The following is a 20,017-nucleotide window of genomic DNA, read 5'->3' as shown; positions in this document are numbered from 1 at the left end:
AAATCATTCCCTAATAAGATGATTTAGTACTCAACGTCTTTGAACAGAAAGTTCTAATTTCTGGATTTTTTTTTGCAGCTCTCCAGAAGCCTGCGTCCATCATTTCAAGCCCTGCGGATGACAGCTCCTGTCCCTGCCATTAGCTACGCCAGGGCGATCCAATATTCACTAAGGATGAGCAGTATTTCACCGTCCCACAGGTTAGATGCAGCAACATTGCTAGCTAGTTTAATCGAGTGTGGCAGCATTTGTACATGTGATATGAATATTAATCTCAGTCGTGTTGTGACATGAGCAGAAGTCTGGACTGGGCCAGTGTGCAGAAAAATGCTCCAGTGGCCTTTTGGAAAACTTTGAGTCTCTACGACAGTGCGTGAGAGAGTTGGAGTCCTGTCCACCTGCTTCTGATGACCTGAGAGTGGATATTAAAGATGGACTGGGAGGTAGAGATACATTATAACAATTTTCTTTCCTGTCATCCTTTTATCACAGCCAAACACAAGCTTATCAGCCCTGTAAAAATATATTATACAAGTTATCAATGTTTCAAAATACAACATTACACTGTTAAGGAATAGTGTCGGTTGTAGTCTACCCTCAGTGATATGCTGTAAATATGTAAATATAGCTTGAAAATTGATTGTATTGTCCTTCTGTTTAATGTGGGACTGCTCATTATGTTTCCATACGTTCAGGTATAATAATCACAGTCAGCGTTGTGGATGAAATTGCTGATGACCTCAGATCATTCTGTCAAATTCTCGTGTGAGCCTGTATCTGGTCAGTTACATGAACATTTCCATCAGATGTTTATTTTAATGTTTTTATGAATTTTTGATTAAAAAAGTTGATTAAATAATACTTTTAAACATTTTCATTATATTACATTTAAATATAATTATTAATGTAGTATAAAATATATATATATATATTTTTTAATACAAAATGCATGTTATTTTTTTATTTAGTACTCTCCTGCATTTTGTATAATCTCTTTTACTGATTCTGAAAGGGGTTGCCCAAACATTACTTACCACTGTATTTAGAATTAATTTAGAAGTATTAGGTAACACTGCAGCCCTAAGTCACATGGAAAAATTATACTTCAAATACATTTAAATAGAAACCAGTTATTTTAAATAGGAATAGTATTTCACAGTATTTTTGTTTTTAACCTGTGTGAATAAATAAAGGCAGTCTTGGTCATCTCTAAAAGTCCTAAACCTTTAAATGCTTGTGTGCAAACAATAATACAAATATTGCCATCATTTCTCTTTTAGTAACGTTTTCATTGTGTAATTATTCTCATTATTATTTTTAAAGTGCCACAGCAGTGTGCCGTTGTTGTGGCCTTGCGTTACACTCTTTACTGGAGCGAGAAGCGGCCTCACTGGCGTTACTGTGACACGGACCTCTGGGAACATCACCGTACCAGTCAGTCTCACGACCGACACACACCTCTTCACTGCACCTGTTTTCTTACGCACTCCCTAACATTTTCTTCGCTGTCCTTTGCCTCCCTTCTAGTGTCTCTGACCGAATATACTCTGGGTGTTTGTGAATGGAAATGAAACATCTCAGCCGAATTCTAACAATACAGGTTAAAGAACTCTTATGATTCATCAGTTTGAGATGCTCAGAAACATCAATATTCGGTCAGAAGTGATTTATCATGCATTACACTTTTCCCCCTACGTTTGTGTAGGTTACCAGGTGAAGAGGCCAGTGATTGGTGGCATTTTAGACTTTGATACAGAAGTAATACAGAGGGCCCAGATCAATCAGTGGCAACCAGGTACTGGAGCATATGCATATTCATTAAACCACTTCTAAACAGAAAAGCATTAGTTGGATCCTGGGCATGTGTCCTCTGCAGGTGGAGATGGCCTGTGCTCCTCTGCTGAATTGAAACCAGTTCTGTTTGGGATCAACTCCTCATCAGGCTGTATGATTCCTGCGAGTCTGCTGAACGTGACGCAGTGCAGTCTTTTGAGGTGAGCAACACAGCTGAAGGCTTTTGAGCACAATGCAATCGATTTCTGGAGAACAGTTTCATCTGAAAAGGCTTCTTTTGTATGTGGTTTCACAGAGAAGCAGTCGTGATGTCCTCGCTGAATTGGTGTCTGCTACAATTCTCAACAGGAAATCCAAACTTTTCCAACTTATCAGACTGGGTCAACATTACTAGTAGAGCACTAGATCAACATTTATCTGTAACATGTACAATATCTGTTTTATACTTTGTCTTACGAAATGCATAGTTGCTTTAAAATACGATCAAGTTGTCTACAATACAGGTCAAATGTTTGGAATAATTTAAAAAGCATTTTCATTTATTTTCATTCTATTTTTATTTGATCAAAAATGCAGTAATATTATTGCAGTCTAAAATAACTTTTATTTTAAGTATAATTTGAAGCATAATTTTTTTTCCTGTGGTTCAAAACTGAATTTTTAGTATCATTACTCCATTTTTCAATGTCACGTGACCCTGCAGAGATCATCCTAATATGCTGATTTGGTGTTTATTTGTTATTATATTATATTAGAATATTATTTACTGTAAGTGTTCAATTAATATTGTTCTTTTTTATTGTTTTTGCGGCTTAGTATTTGTTCCTTTCAATTTCATTTTTAATCAGTTTACTGTATAAAAGTATTAATTTCTATAAAATAATTAATTTAAAGAAATCTTACCTTAAGCTTTTGAATAATAGCGTTCCATGGTTTCCACAAAAATATTGAGCAGCAAAATTGTTTTGAAAATTAATAATAATAAAAGGAAATGTTTTACACTGATTGATTACTCTGAAGACTGGAGTAATGATGCTGAAAATTCAGCTCTGTCATTACATAAATAGCATTTTAATATGATATGTAACAATAGAAAACATTTTAAATTGGAATAAAATTCACATTTTTACTTTACTTTTGATCAAAATAAATGCGTCCTTGATGAGCAAGAGACTTTCATAAACACAAAATATTCACCTGAAAAAGCTGACAACTGCTGTAAGTGATTTGAATGATAACTATCCTCGCTCTTGTATCTCAGCTTCAGTGCAGAACTCCAGTCAGCCAGCAGAGAGCAGCACTGGAGAGTGCTCAGCTGTTCCCACCCACCTCCGCATCCACGTGTGGAGCGGCATCATGGGAAGTGGGCAGGGATCGCCTCAGACGTTCATCCAAGCAATGGAGATTAGGTACAGGACTGCTTCATTCAACCTTGTATTGCTCTCATCATCTCATTTCCCTGATAGCAAACACGATAGCTTTTTATTAATGTTTGAGCGGGATGTCAGGATACAGACTTCCGATACTCTGAGAACATACTGTTTGGCATTCACTGTTTTTCCAATCTTCAGTTTCATAGAAACATCATGGAGGATAGAGTGTGGTATGGGCAGGGAGAACTCCTGTTTAAACCCAGAGCTAATGCAAAATTTCCCCGTGACCTCGTCTGTGACCTTTACTGACAATCCTCTTATCACACAACCCCCTAGATCCAGGTGGGTCCTACACGAACAGATTGAGATTACTGCATAGATACAGTTGCAGTTTAATTTCTGAATACATTTGTGTTTACAGCTTGCACATATGACATTATTCACAAGTCATGAAGGTTTATTCAGGTATCTTCTCTGCTGCAGGTTCAGTATTAACTTCACCGAGTTTGACTGTGACCGGAACGATGTGTGCTGGCCTGAGCTGGCCTTCCCTCTCACGAGATACTATACCGGTGAGGGCTGGGTTTCGTATAGCTACCCATAGAACGAGACAGAAATAACCACTTGTTGTACTACTTTTTCTTTGTGTCGGAATGTTTGCTGAAGTCGTAGCACATTGTTTAAAGCAGGCTAAAAAGTTGTTTGTTTGTTTTTTTGTGCAGGTGAGCCGTATTCTGAGGCTTTGGCTAAAGGTCTCATCCTAGTATTCTTCTTCATCGCTGCGTCTGTTTTAGGAACGCCGTGGAGACAAATCAGACAGGCATGGAATACTGCTTCATTATGAAAGCCAGCAAAAGATTATCTATTAAATCGAATTTGATGTTCAGTTGTAAATAGGTGTAAATACATAATTTATTGTCCTTTTCTGGTTTATATAAAATATGAATAACTTAAAGATTTTGTAGTCACATTTATTATGTATAAAGAAGTTTTGTATTTTTTTTGTATTGAATACAAAATAAAAAATGTATATATTGCATAATTAAAAAAATGTTTTGTTTCTTACACTCTTACATCTGTAACACACTATCACATATAACAACTAATGATTATAATAAGAACACCAGTACCACCAATAATTTTATAATATAAAAACACCAATACCAATTATTTACAATTATTGTTATTTTTAGGTAAAAACACAACTTAGTTACATACATTGATATAAATAAAATAATAATAATAGTAGTTTGCTCTCATTTTGTTTAATATATTATTTAATATATATTTAGCAAACTATCACTATATAGTAAATAATAATTGTGCTAAGCAAAATTAATCGTATTGTTATTGTTTGTAAAAACATTGTTTCTTCCACTACTATATATGTAACATTCAACATATAGAAGTAATTATATTTATATGTGTGTGTATGTATATACATATATGCACACTTTTATATAGAAGCTAATAAAAGTAAATATATAAAATATATTAAAATAATATAAGAGGCAAAAGAATAACTAGTACAACATTTACATTTATTCATTCAGCATAGGCTTTGATCCAAAGAGACTGGAAACGAGGACAATGGAAACGCTCAAAATCAACAAAGAGCAATGATACGCAAGTACTATAAGTTTCAGCTTAATTCAGTACACAGCAAAAAAAAGAAAATAGAGGCTAATGTTAGTTTTAAGAAAACAAGCAGTTTTTAAATTAATAAGTACATTAAGTCTAAAGGTGGCTTTTACTACTACTACTACTACTACTAATAATAATAATAATGATTACATAACTGGATGTGATAGATTATGCATTAATTTGATAAACCGTATAGTACGGAAGAGTGGTCCTGGCGCCCCCAGCGGCAGAGACGCAGCACAGCTAGTGGGAGGACACGAGACATCACTGAGCGCTCGCGGTCTATCAGACTCGAGCTGATTTCTAGACAGTTATTCGTGGTGTACTCGTGGCGACATGAGCGGAAGAGTCGGAGATCTGAGCGTGAAACAAGCCGAAGCTTTGGCCCAGGTGAATCACTACCCTTTATTTCTCTCAAAGAGAATGCCGTGGATTTAATTGCTCCTTTTGAATGAAACGACCGGAGAGGCCACGCGCTCGCCTCAGATCAAAACAGACGAGTCACGCTCGTTCTGAAAATCAGAACCAAAAGACCTTCATACGAGCCTAAAAGTGTTATGTTTTTGCAGAGCTGTGTGAATTACGTAACTGACCAAGTTTTCGGTGTTGCCGGCACGTGAATAGATGTTGCTGGCGGATGTGCATGTGCAACTTTACTGTGACATTGCATAATTGTTCTTCTGTTTTCTTAAGTTTCGAGAGAAAGTTAAGATATTCTACCCCAGTGTCCATCCCAGAGTGACCACTTTCTGCTTCGATGGCTGAGAGGTGAGCTACTTCACTCACGTTCGTGATGCACAGCGAGCAGGTAATAGGTTAAATATTAATTTCCTGCTCAAGTTGAATGAAAGAGAGAGAAAATGATCTCTGTTCTATACTAATATACGTTTGAGAACAGTCTTGAGTCTCTTTTTCATGGATGTCAATATTATAACAGGCATTGGTAAAGTAATTAATTAATGTGAAAGAATGCATGACCTATAGATTGTGGAATGACTATTAATGTATAATAACAACTATTAAATAAAATCTTCTAAACTGATGCAGCCTAAAGAGTAGTATTGTATGCAATGGATAAAATGATTATGATATTAAGCACAAAAATACAACCTGCCAAATAGAATGACCGTATGAATAAAAGGTAATGTATAGAAGAAAACCATAAAGGATGCAAATATCTATAGAGTCGAATCTGACTTATGTAAAAGATTGTAGATAGGGACGACATGTTCAGACAGTATGAATCACGTAATTGGATCAATGCTGCGTGTATCTCTGCAGTCAGGAACGGCAAGGACGAGTTCACAAAGTCCTGGAACTCAACGCATGATAGATTAGGCCTTCGTCCGTTGTTATGATTAGAAGTTATTTGAGTCTTTATGGCTATTTTATTAAGAAACAGAAAGCGCATGGGGCGGTAAGTTTAAAGTTAGTTAGTAATTCGCTAAACTTTTAGCTGACCCTCCAGAGTGGCGTTTGGACACCTCGCTGACGGCCTTACGGAGGCTGTGCTTTTGACAAAGGCTGTTTTGTGTTTCTGAATGCAGCCAGTATGCTGTAGGGATTTCTAGGCACCAGACAGAGACAAGCAGCGCGGATTTTGTGCAGGACTGCTGATGGAATTGTTTAATTAATCACTAGATTCATACGAACAGTGAAGCCATCTAGCGTGCGTGATGGAAGCTGGAGAATCTCATTAATCCTGACTCTGTGATCTGGATCATTCACATGCATACTTCTGCGTACCAGTATTATCATTTTTGTGCCGCTTTGGAGACTGTTGACACATGCACATTTCGTTAATAAAGGCTGTAGCGCCTCGCAAGTGTTGATAAGATAAAGGCTCGATTGTGAAACGCGTCATTGAGGTCTGCGGTGATGTGATATGAGTTCACTGCTGTGTAAGATTGAGTACACTGGTGCTGTAGTTCATGCGTACATACAGGCACATAGGTTTAGGTTTAGCAAGTTCTTTTTTGTGGAGCAAGGATGCTTAAAGTGACAAGACGTTTTTAGTCACAGCTAATTTCGTGAAAGAATGTTTCCACATAAATATTAAGCAGCACAAGTGTTTTCAGCATTGATATGAGCATATTAGAATGATTGCTGAAGACTGGAGTAATGATGCTGAAAATTCAGCTTTGCATCAACAGGAATAAATTGCGCTTTTAAAATCTGTTAAAATAGGAAACAGTTATTTTAAATTGTAATATTATTTCAGAATATTTTTTTTCACCAGACAGGCTAAACACAGCCTTTGTGAACATAAGAGACAAATAAGTCAAATATCACTTTTGTTTTTGCTTGTAGTAATGGGAATTTGCACAAAACCGTAGCCTCGGTGTCCGTAACTCACCTCGCACTGTGTGTGCAAAAAACACAAGCATTATCTGTTACGTTTTCCGAACGATTAGACACATTGGCTTAATTGTGGACAATAAAATGGGTGAAAAAATCTCACAGACTCGTTGAAGCCCTATCTAGTGACCAGAATGTCACAGAGATATCAAGAAGCTTGGGGTTGAGCCAGTAAGCAGACGCCTAGCAGCCATCCATCCAGAACACCCTGGCAACCGCATTAGCAACATTAGCAACACGCCATGGCGATTTCTGCATGGGCAAATGCACATTTTCTTTAAGTATAATATAAACAGTCCATAAATTAACTTAAAGTATTCATAAGAAAGCGATCGACATATCCTTTCCACAAAACACTGAGCACTTTTGTCAGCTGTGTCACATAATCTCCTTTATGAGTATTAAATACTTATGTATGACTCCATGTCTGACTAATTCTGGGTCAGTCGTGTCTCTCGGCCAGTCAGGTACAGACAAGTGTGACTAGATGACAATAAAATTAATCCACTGACTTTACAGGACTGTGGAAATGAATTTGGGTTGGGTTGAATTAGTAATGAATGTGTTTTGTGGTAGTTCTTGTTCGAGGATAGACTTTTCCCTTTATAGTAAGCCTATCTACATGGGAATATACTGAAGGTCAGCACAATGCGGCCTAACTAGTCTGCTCATGGGCCTGCACACGTTCTTTCTTTTCAACTAAACTAAGTTAATCTGTTACCAAGTAGTAACTTTCAGTGGCATGCGGTTATGTTGACTGAGTTAAGACGCATGAAAGCTTGTCTGGTGGAGTAAGGACGTTTGCTCTCTATGCTGCGAGTGCCTGCTTATTAATGGATTTTGTCTGTGTACCAATTTTGTAGCTAAAGATTAGGGCCGGAAACGAATAGTTTTCTCGTGCAAACCAGGGATGGGCGATATCTTAGTGTTTGCGATATATCATTGAAAATTCTCCTCACGATAAAAATTGCGATAATGACGATAAGTCTAGTCGATGGCTTAATGTGCGAAGCGAAAAGAGACATTGCGGAAGGCGGACGTGATGCTGAGGAGGAGCTTGTTGTTAAGTGAGGAGACTGAATATATACGCAGAACAATGAAAATGTCGGCAGTGTAAAAGCATTGAAAGTTTCAGAGAAAGACGCAATCGCTGCACGAGCTCTCGATCTATCTGCCAAGGGTTCAAAGTTCAAATCTGCACGAAAAGAGTGTCACTTGTCGGCTGCTAGGTAACCATTTCATGCATTTTTTAAAATAAAATAAGAAAGGTATGACGATAATAATAATTACAACAGCTCTGTTAATGCATTTATTTTAGCGCCACACATAGTGTTCATATTGAGATCTGTAATATTTTTCAAAGAATTCTCTTCTGCTCAGCGAGCTTGCTTAAAAAATGCATGCTTGATTTAAAAATGGCCTCGAAAATGGCCAAATATGGTTAAATGGTAAATGTTAAAATCCCTAACTTTATTTTAAGTGAAATTGTGCTTTGAGAGTATGAATAAATAAATAGTCTGTGTTTACATTTTAAACTTGCAATTGATTTGAACTATTATTGCGTAATAGTTATGTGATGTTTTGCAGCACAGGTAATGAAACGCGACTTAAACATAACATAATCTGCTGTTTTACAGAAGAAAATCATTTATAATAATGTCTTGTTTTACAGCCAGAAATTTCAATCTTCAGAAAGCCGAGGCCATGCTGCGCAAGGTATCTTATATTTTTTGACATTATAAATATTTTTACTGTCACTTCTGATCAATTTACTGCATCCTTGCTGATTAAATATATATTATTATTATTATATTACAATATTATATATTATTGTTGATTTGATTACAGAGGCCGTCTCTGCATTTAATAACAAATTGTTCAATCTTATCATGATACTGTTCAGTGCTTTGATACAATCTGTATTGTTAAAAGCGTTATATAAATAAAAGTGATATATATTTAAAAGAAAATCCGACTGACCCTAAAATTTATGAATAGTAAAGTATATCTAACTTTGAGAGTAGGTTTAGGGTTAGTAGAATAAGTTGCACACTCATCAAAATAAAGGTAATGACTGCTAGTTGACATTTAGTGGCAAAGTTACTTGCTATTAATAGAAGGTCTAAAGTGGACTATTAAATTAAAGCGTTGCCTAAATGAACTCTAGGAATTACTCTAGTTCTGTAATTTAAATTCACAGTTTTGAATAATGTGTGATTATTTAACCTTTGGGCACAGACTGTGTCAAACTCTACTGAAAGATGAACATTTTTCGAATCTCTGGATTCATAAAGTTGATGGATTTGGGTGTGACTGACTTTCTCAATGCCAGGCTTTATGTCAGTGTTTGGTGTACATTACCCAAAGGCTTAAAATGACATGTTGAAAAAGACTATGTAATATGATCTCACTGATATTCCTCGTTTACACTCTGGATTGCTGATTTGTCTATTTTCAGTGTTACATGATCCTTCAGAAATCATTCTAACAGTTGTACTGAATATTCTGCGGATACCGGGATACACTAAGATTCAAGGGTTCGGGGTCATGTGACACTGAAGACTAGCGCAGTGGTGCTGAAAATAAAATAGATAAAACTCTTTACTGTAATTTAGGTCAAATAAGTGCATAAGAAACAACTTCTTTTTCAGAAACATAAAACAGGAGATCTGAAGTGTGCTTTTCAGGTTTTAATTACTGAGTCACGTCACTGTCTAATAACAGCTTATGGGCGATTACAACATGATCATTTAATGCTATTGAGTGTGTTTAAAGTGCTGTTTGTTTTCGCGCGAGTGATGCTTCTGTAGTCCGCGGGTCTTCTATTTCGCACTTTGCAGGCCATCTTGTTGTGCCTCTGAACTCTGTTACCAGTATCCATTGAACCTGAGGTCAAAGCGCAGCAGTATCTAACACAAATTATGTTGTTCAGAACTGATAATGGTGACGGCATTTGCCGGTTCTCAATCCTGAACATGCAAATACAGGTTCAGGGCAAAAACACAGACGTGTTTTTTAATCATGTGTTGTTTTTCATGTGCAGCATATGGAATTTAGGAAACACATGAAAGTTGACACCATCCTTACGGAGTGGCAGGTGCCAGAGGTATGACGCATTTGGTTTAGGATCTAGGAACACATTCATATCTGATGTATCTGTTTATCATATATATATAAAATAAAATAAACAGTTTTTTTTTGCTACTGTACCATTAATTCACTTAAAAAAATGACATTTCTCAAACCTGTTTCAAACCCGTATGGGTTTCTTTCTTCTGTTGAGCACAAAAGAAGACATTTTAAGGAATAGTGGGAGACAAAGGGTTGCCACTGACACTTTTTTTGTGCTCAGGTAATAGACAAGTATCTGTCTGGTGGCATGTGTGGCCATGACCGTGAAGGGAGCCCCGTCTGGTACGATGTCATCGGGCCTTTGGACCCTAAGGGTCTGATGCATTCGGCGTCTAAGCAGGACTTAATCAAGTCTAAAGTCAGGGACTGTGAGATTCTGCAGAAAGAGTGCGACCTACAGAGTCAACGGGTAGGTGTGGAGCTGTGAAACGTGATGAGGAAAAACTATGATAAGTGATATAAGTTTTATTTTATTTATATTTTTCCCTTCTATTTATTTTTCCCTTCTATTTAAAGGGGTCATATGATGTATTTGGTGCACTGCAATGTGTTTATGCGGTTTAAGGTTCAAAAAACATTATTTTCCACATACTGTACATTATTGTTTCTCTGTACACAGCTGCTCTGCAGGTTTTAGGAATCGGTCTTGTGTAAAAGCGCCAACACATCAGAATATTTGGGTTGCACAGTGATGTAAATACAAATTAACCACTGATTTCTACTGGTTTTAGTGGGTTTCTTTTAGAAGCCCAAACAAAGTCGTTTTACTTTCACTGAAACACAAGAGTTTCTCCAGAAAATAGCGCCGACAACAACTACAGTGAGAATAATAGCTCCGCCTTTTTTATTTGCGTATACATTTTGGACATTGTTATGAAAATGAACCCACTCTGTGACATGAAATGTTGGGGGCGTTTAAACATATGACCCCTTTAATTTTTTTTTTTACCATTACCATGTCGCTAAACATAACCCGAACTATGAAATATTTTTGTTTACCAATAACCAAATCAGAACCGCAAATATGTAGTTAAATTATTGAAGCATAATCTTAAAATTGTCATGGTTTACAGGTTGTATGAATGTTTTGCATCCGGTGGGTTCAGCTGATAGAAAAGAAACCCTTGCACTTTAATAGTGAATCACACATCAGTCTTTCAAGTCATTTTGAGCAAATAAATCATATAACGGTTTTTATGCATGTTTAATAGTTTATGTCTGTCTGTTTTGCTTTTTTTTTTGCTCCAGCTGGGTAGGAACATTGAGTCCATTACTATGGTTTATGACTGTGAAGGTCTGGGAATGAAGCACTTATATAAGCCTGCTATAGAGACTTACGGAGAGGTGTGTTTTTTTTGTATTTGTTTCTTGATTATTAATATATTGTTTGGTTCTTTTGGTTGCATTAGACACATGTCTTTTAATGTTCTTTCATAGGTTCTCACTATGTTTGAAGACAACTATCCAGAGGGACTCAAGAAGTTATTTGTCATTAAAGGTCAGTGGTATTTTCCAAACTTTGTCAGTTATTATTTTGGAATATTTGCTTACTTAGAAGTTATTGAATAAGCAATACTTATTACTTATGTCACTGTGATATACCGCTTTTCTGTTGCAGCACCCAAACTGTTTCCTGTGGCTTACAATCTGGTGAAACATTTTTTGAGTGAGGACACTCGCCGGAAGGTCGTCGTCCTGGGATGTAAGCGACCACGCTTCTTACTGCACTAATGTATTTTCAGGGATCCTACACAGTATAGAAAGAATAGAAGTTGCACTGCTTGTACAGAATTTCAGTATTTTATTACAGTATTTTCTCAATGGAAAAGACATACTGTGGGTATTTCTAGAAGGAACTGACCAAACCAGACAAATTGGCATTGTCAAGTGACTATTTTGAACTCACTTGCTTGCCAAACTTCCATTTGAATTACTTGCTGCTTGTTCCCATTTTCAGTTTTGTGTGCAACACTGAGCATCAAAATTCTCAAAAGAAGCTTCTTTTTCTGTCTTTTTAGCAAACTGGCAGGAGGTTTTACAGAAATACATTGACCCTGAGGAGCTCCCAGCATTCTATGGAGGTAAACTGACCGACCCTGATGGTGACCCCAGATGTAGAACTAGGGTGAGTAGTAAAACAAAGGGCACACTTCATTCTTCATTCACACTTCAAATCACGTTGACTTGCTAACGAGCTAACGTTTAGGTGTAACTATTTTTTTTATCTTTCAGTTGAAATTTAATGGCACTTAAAGGGATAGTTCGCTTCAAAACACTTAAAGGGATAGTTCATTTTGAAGCCACATGAATCTTTGTCCAAAATTGGATCTAATGAAGAAACAAAGACCCCTACACCTTAGATGCTCTTGGGGTAAGCTGATTAATTTTAGTTTCAAAGTGAACTATTCCTTTAAGATATTAACGTAGCTGCGAAAGCCACAAGAAAATTAGTCAGTAGTTTCCGTCTAACCCATATGCAAAACCAATTTTTGATTGACAGAGCATCCTTTATCTGATCATTTATTCTGAAATCAGCACTGAAGTACTGATCAGCTGTGTAAAATATTAAGAGGTTTCAGAGAACGTATTTGGAATTAATGGGGTCATGCATTGTACTATGAAAACATCCCGTTAGTTTCAGAACTTTTCTCGTTAGTCTAAAAACAGGTCATATTGAAGCTAGTCTGCTAAAACAACAGCTTGTGGAATGTGCCGCTCTGTGATGTAAGTGTGGATAAGCATCACCTCCGTAGAAGAAGATCCGTGCCTGCTTCTACCTCGCTGCCTGTTTGGCCCCGCCAATAGATTTGCATATGTAGTGTGAATAACGGGAAAGGCAAACACAGTTCTGCACAGAAACCAAGCAATAAAAATGCTCTGGAGACAACAAGATGCTTTGCAGTTCCCAGTCGTAAAAAAAAAAATCCAGACAGGCCGTTCCAACTTGGCTCTTGCTTCACTTCATTTTCACATGGATTCTTAAAAAACAAGATACAATTTGACGTTTTGTTTTTTTTTTCAGAAAAATTGAAACTGCTGCACACAAAGGAAGATATTTTGAAAGAAAGTTTATAACCAGGATGTTTTGGTCACCGTTGACTTCTATAGTAGGAAAAAAAAATACTAGGAAAGTCAGTGGTGACCCAAAACAGCTTCCTTTGTTTTCTGCAGAACAAATACATTTATACAGGTTTAAAACTACTTGAGGGTGAATAAATCATTACAGAATTTACATTTTTGAGTGAACTATTCCTTTAGGATATTTTTTTTTAACTGTTAGGTCTATATTTGTGGCTTTTTATCTCACAGCTCAGATTTTTTTCTCGCAAGTCTGGTGGTTTTTCTCAGTATTCTAAGTCTGCATCTTGCAATGTAGTTTTTTAATCTCACAATGTTATTATTGCAAATGTGAGTTAACATGCTATTCTGACTTTTATATTTTGCAATTCTCAGAAGTTCAATAAAAAAGTCTGAATGTTAAGATATAAAAGTCACAGTTACCTTTTTTTTTAATACATGACAGAAATGATCTTCCATAGTTAAATATTTAATTTATATCAAACAAACAAACAAAAGGTTAAATGTACAGTGTTTATACAGGGTCCAGCCACCAACATTTAACCTTTTATACTTTTAACCACCAACCCAAAATGCAGTCTTTCTGTTAAACCACCGAAATAAAAATATGGGGAACAACACAGTTTCATGACAGTTTGCGTCACAAAGTTTCACTGGCTTTTAGATCACGATCTGCTACAAATATATTAGGTAAATAGCTAAATAATTCCAATTAACAAATATAATCTTTTAGAAAATAATGCGAAATACAGATTCAAATGCAAAAGTTTATTTTGGATTATTTGTATTCTGTTACTTTTGTCTTCATCTCGTGTCATAGAGAGATGCTTAGCAATTGGAATTTTCTTTAGAAGTATATATTTTTGAAATGAATTAAATATGTCTTGAATTTGACTATTGCCTGTTTAGTTCAAACCTATAGGAGCTTCCTGCTTATCCTGCTGCTATTACACCCCCATGATTTAGCAATACCAGGAAATGTAGCTGAGAACATAGTCAACCTGTTGCCTCTGACAGTCGGCTTGTAGATGTGTCCCAAAGCAAGTAGGATAGCTGTCAAATGGCTGTTTATCTATATCAGTTTATGCTTGCACAACATTTTAAGCTTCATTATGATACGCTTGATGCCGTGTGGTGTAATCTGGACAACAGCGTGTTAGATTGCTCCACTGGTTATTGCATAGACTGATTACTCAGTTGATCAGCTGGCAAGGTTGCGGCTTTGGAACACATGACATGACTAATCTTCCCCTCCAATCTGTCTAAGCATTGAGGATATGATTCTGTTTGCGATAAATCCTGAATGTGAAGAGCAAAGGGCTGTTATGACAGTGGCACTGGCACTTAGAAAGCTGTCGAACTGACATCGAGTACTTTTTTAACCCTCTGGTATTCCTCGCTTAGGGGACTTATGCTCAGTCCAAATCTAATAATTGTACCTTTTAATGAAATTACATATAATACTTTGTTTCAATAATATTTATTCTGTAAATAAATGTGCATTTTTGTAGCTAAATAATTCGGTATTCATTAAAAAAAAATTAAAAGACGTAGTTCGCTATCAAAAACGTACTTTTCTGAAGATAAACTTGATCGTCATCCACCGGTGGATACTCTGCGGTGAATGGGTGCCGTCAGAATGAGAGTCCAAACATCACAATAATTCACTCCAGTCCGGTCAAACCATTGCTAGCTAATATATTATATTATTATACCTAGCTATAATGTTGCTCCAGGTTAAATAAATGTTGATTTTTTAAAACTACTGCTTTAAAACCATGATATATTATTGTGCCGCAAAATCACCAAGTATTGTACCGTTCCGATAAATCAAACATTGTTCTTTTTTATTTATAACATTAGAAGTCTTCGATCTGAGATGACCAAAGACGACCAGAGGGTTACATTTTAATTTCTAAATATAATTCTGTGTTGGTGCACATGTAGGATTTAAAACATGGATCGCATTCCTAATTCTGAACTGAGGCGTTTTGTGTCCATATGTAGATACACAGGTAGAGCTGCTGCCCCCTGCAGGACTGGAAATACTAAAAAGACCTCAGAAGACTTTGTGAACGTTCAAAGTGGATGGATATTTAGTTTTTTTTAGCTACAAATATTTATGAGTCTTTGTTGGACTGTGATATCTCACAAGTCAAATCATGTTTGTTTTCAGTGTTTAAGGCTAGAGAGCTGAAGATAGAAGTTGTTTATTTTGTCTTAAAACCAGCTAGAGTGTTTTTTTTCCCTCTGGTGAGACATATGGATGGCAATTTCCTTGCCTATTAAAACTGTGATTATCCTTAAAGAAAACCAGAGCACTTCCTTCATGGGAAAATCGCTAAAGGGGAAAGGATGCAAGTACTCAAGAAAGATCTGTTTGTACTAATAAGCACAGAAGAAGTCATTACATGTTTGAATGACACAGAACAATCACAGAACAGGCCTCTATTGGAATGTCTTTACACAAGGATGTTTTATGGAGTGAGTAATAAAATGTCTAAATCCAAATTCACATGCTTCAACTATACATTACAAAAATGTGTGCTATTAGCATCTAAATGTATTAATATGATTTTAGCAGCCATGACTCCAGTCTTCACTATCATTCAGATATTTGATGTTAAAGAAACGTTTTATTATAACTTATTATTATAACAGCTTAATATTTTTGTGGAAACATTTTACAATTTAGCATTCCTTGATATATATATATATATATATATATATATATATATATATATATATATATATATATATATATATATATATATATATATATAGATAAAAAATAGAAACCAATTTACTGTTTTGGAAACATAATTTTTTACTGTTGATTTTGATTTGTTTAATCATTTTTCAGCATTTTTAAGGGAAAGCTCCACTATGCTATGCTAAAAGTGCTATCTCCAAACCCGGAGATCGACTGAATGGATTCAAAAACGGTAAAACTCAACTCATTAACTCTGGAGGAGTTGGAGAATGAGCCTATTTCCCAAAAAAGTGGATTGGGTCCTTTAAATAAAAAACGTTTATTAAAAAGAACTTTATTATCATTATTACTGGCTACCATAAAATGTATAGTACGTGAATTTGGATATTGAGCTATTTAATGTGCACAATTATCTATGATATTGAGTGTCTACATTTGTTTCTGTGCATGAAAATAATAATGTGCATGAAAGTGCATCATTCTGAGTGAAGCACCATTTCTTAAAACATCTTTATATTTGAGTCTGTGACTCCAGACAACGTGACCTTAACTCTTTATAAAGTGTCTGATGTTAATGTTGTCAAGTTGTTTGTTTTCTTATTGTGTTTAGCAACGATTTAAACTCTTCATTTCTGTATTTTCCTGGATTCCGAGCTTTTGAAAATGACTTAACATGAACACATCTGCAGGCTGTAATGTTTTAATGTTTTTCTCTTTGAGTAAAATACTTCGCCCATATATGTAGAATAATAAATCTCCATCTGTACATGTAAAGGTTTGTCTTCTTTATTAAAAGCCACTTTAATTTGGGCTCCTTTCCTGTCTGTTTTTTTTCCCTTCTGTTTTCTAATTTTCCATTAAACGCTTTACTAACTTTAAAGGTCAGGCTTTTTTCTTTTGCACTCACGATGCTCCTGTAAGTTTCATTCTCCGTTTTTTATTTGGATTTTTTAATTTAGATTTTACCAACATTTCTCAGCTAAGAACATTAAATTAAAGTAACGTTTGTTTGTTTTTTGGTTTTTTTCAGATTACATTCGGGTCAGAGATTCCCAAGACCTACTATGTTCGAGACTCCATTAAAGTGGACTATGATGAATCTGTGACTATCGGCCGGGGCTCATCTCATCAGGTGGAATATGAGCTACTTGCACCAAACTGTGCTCTAAGGTTAGCAATCTGAGGAGGAAACACAAAAATGTTTTTTCTAATACCAGTACAACACAAAAATGCTTTCTGAAACTGGTAATAGACATGCAGTTTGCCAGTCTATGCGAGATGCTCTACTTTTTTTTTTTTTAGATGGCAATTCACCTGTGATGGCGCTGACATAGGTTTTGGTGTATATAAGAAGAAAAAGATTGGAGAGTGGATGAAGGCCAGTGAAATGAATGAAATTGTGCCAAATCAGCGTCACAATGCGCACCTGGTGCCCGAGGACGGATCGCTCACCTGCCCTGAGCCAGGAGTGTGTAAGTGCAGGCTTAACAGGCTTTATTTCATATCACCAGTTGAGGTTAACATTAAATGCACTTACTGTATTTTGTTTTATTCAGATGTGCTGCGGTTTGACAACACATACAGCATCTTCCAGTCCAAAACGGTCAGCTTCACAGTGGAGGTCCTCCTACCTAGTCAAATCAACCAATCAGAACGCTAGAAATAACGGCAACAAGCAATTGATTGAGATTGTGAATCGCAAAGAAATTGAAAAGCATGACCAACTCATGGCATTTTATACAGTATATCTGCTGTACATAATGAAGGAAAATATTATTATAATGCTGCTCTCGAAAAGGAGAGTGTGTACATGGATTAAACTGACTAATCGCTGCATTAAAAGTGGTTTCATCCGCTAATATATATCTGGATCTAGACTCTGATGCCAGTGTGATTCTCTTAGCTTAGCTTGGTTTAGTTAGTTTAGCTGAAGCTGTTATCAAATTGATTTATCGTGTATTAATGAAGTGTTGAGCTTATCAGTGAGCTCTGGTGTAATTACTCGACTGAAACTGTCTTGGTGTGTATTGTTGGAGCTTACCCCTCTTTATGATTGCCTTAACTCATGCTCTTGAATTTTCTGTATCTGTTTAGTTCCTTTTATCGTGAGATAATTTAGATAATGAACTCTGAGTCTGCACGGTTTTCTCCCAGAATGTGGTAAGAGGTTACATTATTACCCACTTTTATGTTATCAGCACACACAAATATGATACACCTTTTGAAATATTTTGTTTACAAAGAGCGTGACTTGATACAGAGTATGACGACGCCATGGGTGGCATGCTTTGTTTTAATCCTCTTTAATTAATTGAACTAATTGATGTTGTAAACTTTTCATAGTAAGATTTTATACCTCAGGTCCTTGTGTTTACAGTAACAGTGCCTGTATTTGATTCCAGCAACATGTATCTGTCTTGTAAGTGATCACATTGTATTTTGTCTGATTTTTGTCTGTTGATTTTGTAATATTAATGTAATTTATAAGTGATATTGTATTGATTTTCATTAACTAATTAAATGTATACATTAGCAAAAACCATATCTGTTTCAATGTATATATATATATATATATATATATATATACACACACACACACACATACATGCATCATACACGAGTGTCTAGCTAGTTCCCATGCACAGATTAATAAATCTACTCTAAAATTATTTAACAAAAAGTGCTTTAATGTTTGTTTATTTATTTATTTATTAATGTATAGTTGACGCCTGTCTGATGGCTCCATCTGTTGGTGAAGTATGCAAACTCTTAATAATGAGGTTAATTGGCCTACATTAGAAGAATGCTCCATTAAAATGCAAATAATAACGCATCGCTGCTGTTTAGCCCCGCCCACCTGTGTTTGTAGTGTTTATGAGCTGTTTATTCGGTTTTGACCAAAATCACAGAGCCTACTCTTCTTTCTTAAGTTTGAAGGACTTTGCCTAAACACTGGTCTATTAAGTCAGTTACATGAAAAGGTATGAATATAGAAAAAGAGTACAAATTGGTCTAATTTGAATATGAAAAGTAAGATCGTGCTACAACTATAGTTCGAATTGGTTTTTAAAATAATTTCTATGTTTATGCAACTGGCACATGTAATTAATTTTTAATCTAATATGCTAATTTGTTCAATAAATATTTCTTGTTGCTATCAATTATCAATAATGCCTAATTTTGCTGAATTTTCTGATCAATTGAAAACATTTATTTGAAACTGTGACATTATAAATGCCACTTTTGATTCCTATAACGCGTTCTTGGTGAATGGTTATGGTTTCTTAAAAAAATGCATTTTATAATTGTATCTATTTTATAATATTTTTTTCAGACGTACTTAGGACAGTAAAAAGGCTCCAACAGTACAGAAAAAAACAACTGCATCGGTTGCGTTTTGCAGACAGGCGTCGCGACGACCTCCCTCGTAGGGGTCCTCTAGGTGGAGACTGGATTTTTCAAGCCTTTTTTCCTCATTTCTGTGCCCCGTGATGGCACTGGTACACGTTGATTATTTTATCAACTGAACGTGTTTATCGCACACAATATGGACAAATTATTAAATACATAAATGAGAAAATACCTAAAATAGTATTTTATTCATAGACTTGTATCCATAACGTATATAAGCATATAACGGAGCATGGGTGACATCCAGTGGATATTTTTGATATTACACCTCATAGGGGTCCTCGGTAGTTAAAAGACCCTTTTCTTATATCTTTTATTCAATTCAATAAAACAATATATTGTCCTAAATAGTAAATTAAGGCACAATACATTAAAATAGGAAAAATACAAACGTATTAAGAGGAATCCTAGCAGGTTTGCGTGCTTATTTCAAAGCTGGAAAATAGCTAAATAATGAGCGCTTTTGACTTTTGTGTAAATAGCTGTTGTACTATTTTATGTACTGTTCTGAAAC

At 35.7% G+C, this 20,017-nt stretch overlaps 2 pseudogenes; both read left to right on the top strand.

Moving 5' to 3' along the window:
• Positions 1–4,188, top strand: part of LOC122345121 — a 4,601-nt pseudogene extending 413 nt beyond the window's left edge.
• A 922-nt stretch (positions 4,189–5,110) lies between these two features.
• On the top strand, positions 5,111–18,634 carry LOC122346042 (annotated as a pseudogene).
• Positions 18,635–20,017: the final 1,383 nt, after the last annotated feature.

Source organism: Puntigrus tetrazona, chromosome 5 (assembly GCF_018831695.1).
Source record: "Puntigrus tetrazona isolate hp1 chromosome 5, ASM1883169v1, whole genome shotgun sequence".
NCBI lineage: Eukaryota > Metazoa > Chordata > Actinopteri > Cypriniformes > Cyprinidae > Puntigrus > Puntigrus tetrazona.
The sequence above is the reverse complement of the archived record's forward strand: the minus strand, read 5'-3'. Positions and strand labels throughout refer to the sequence as shown.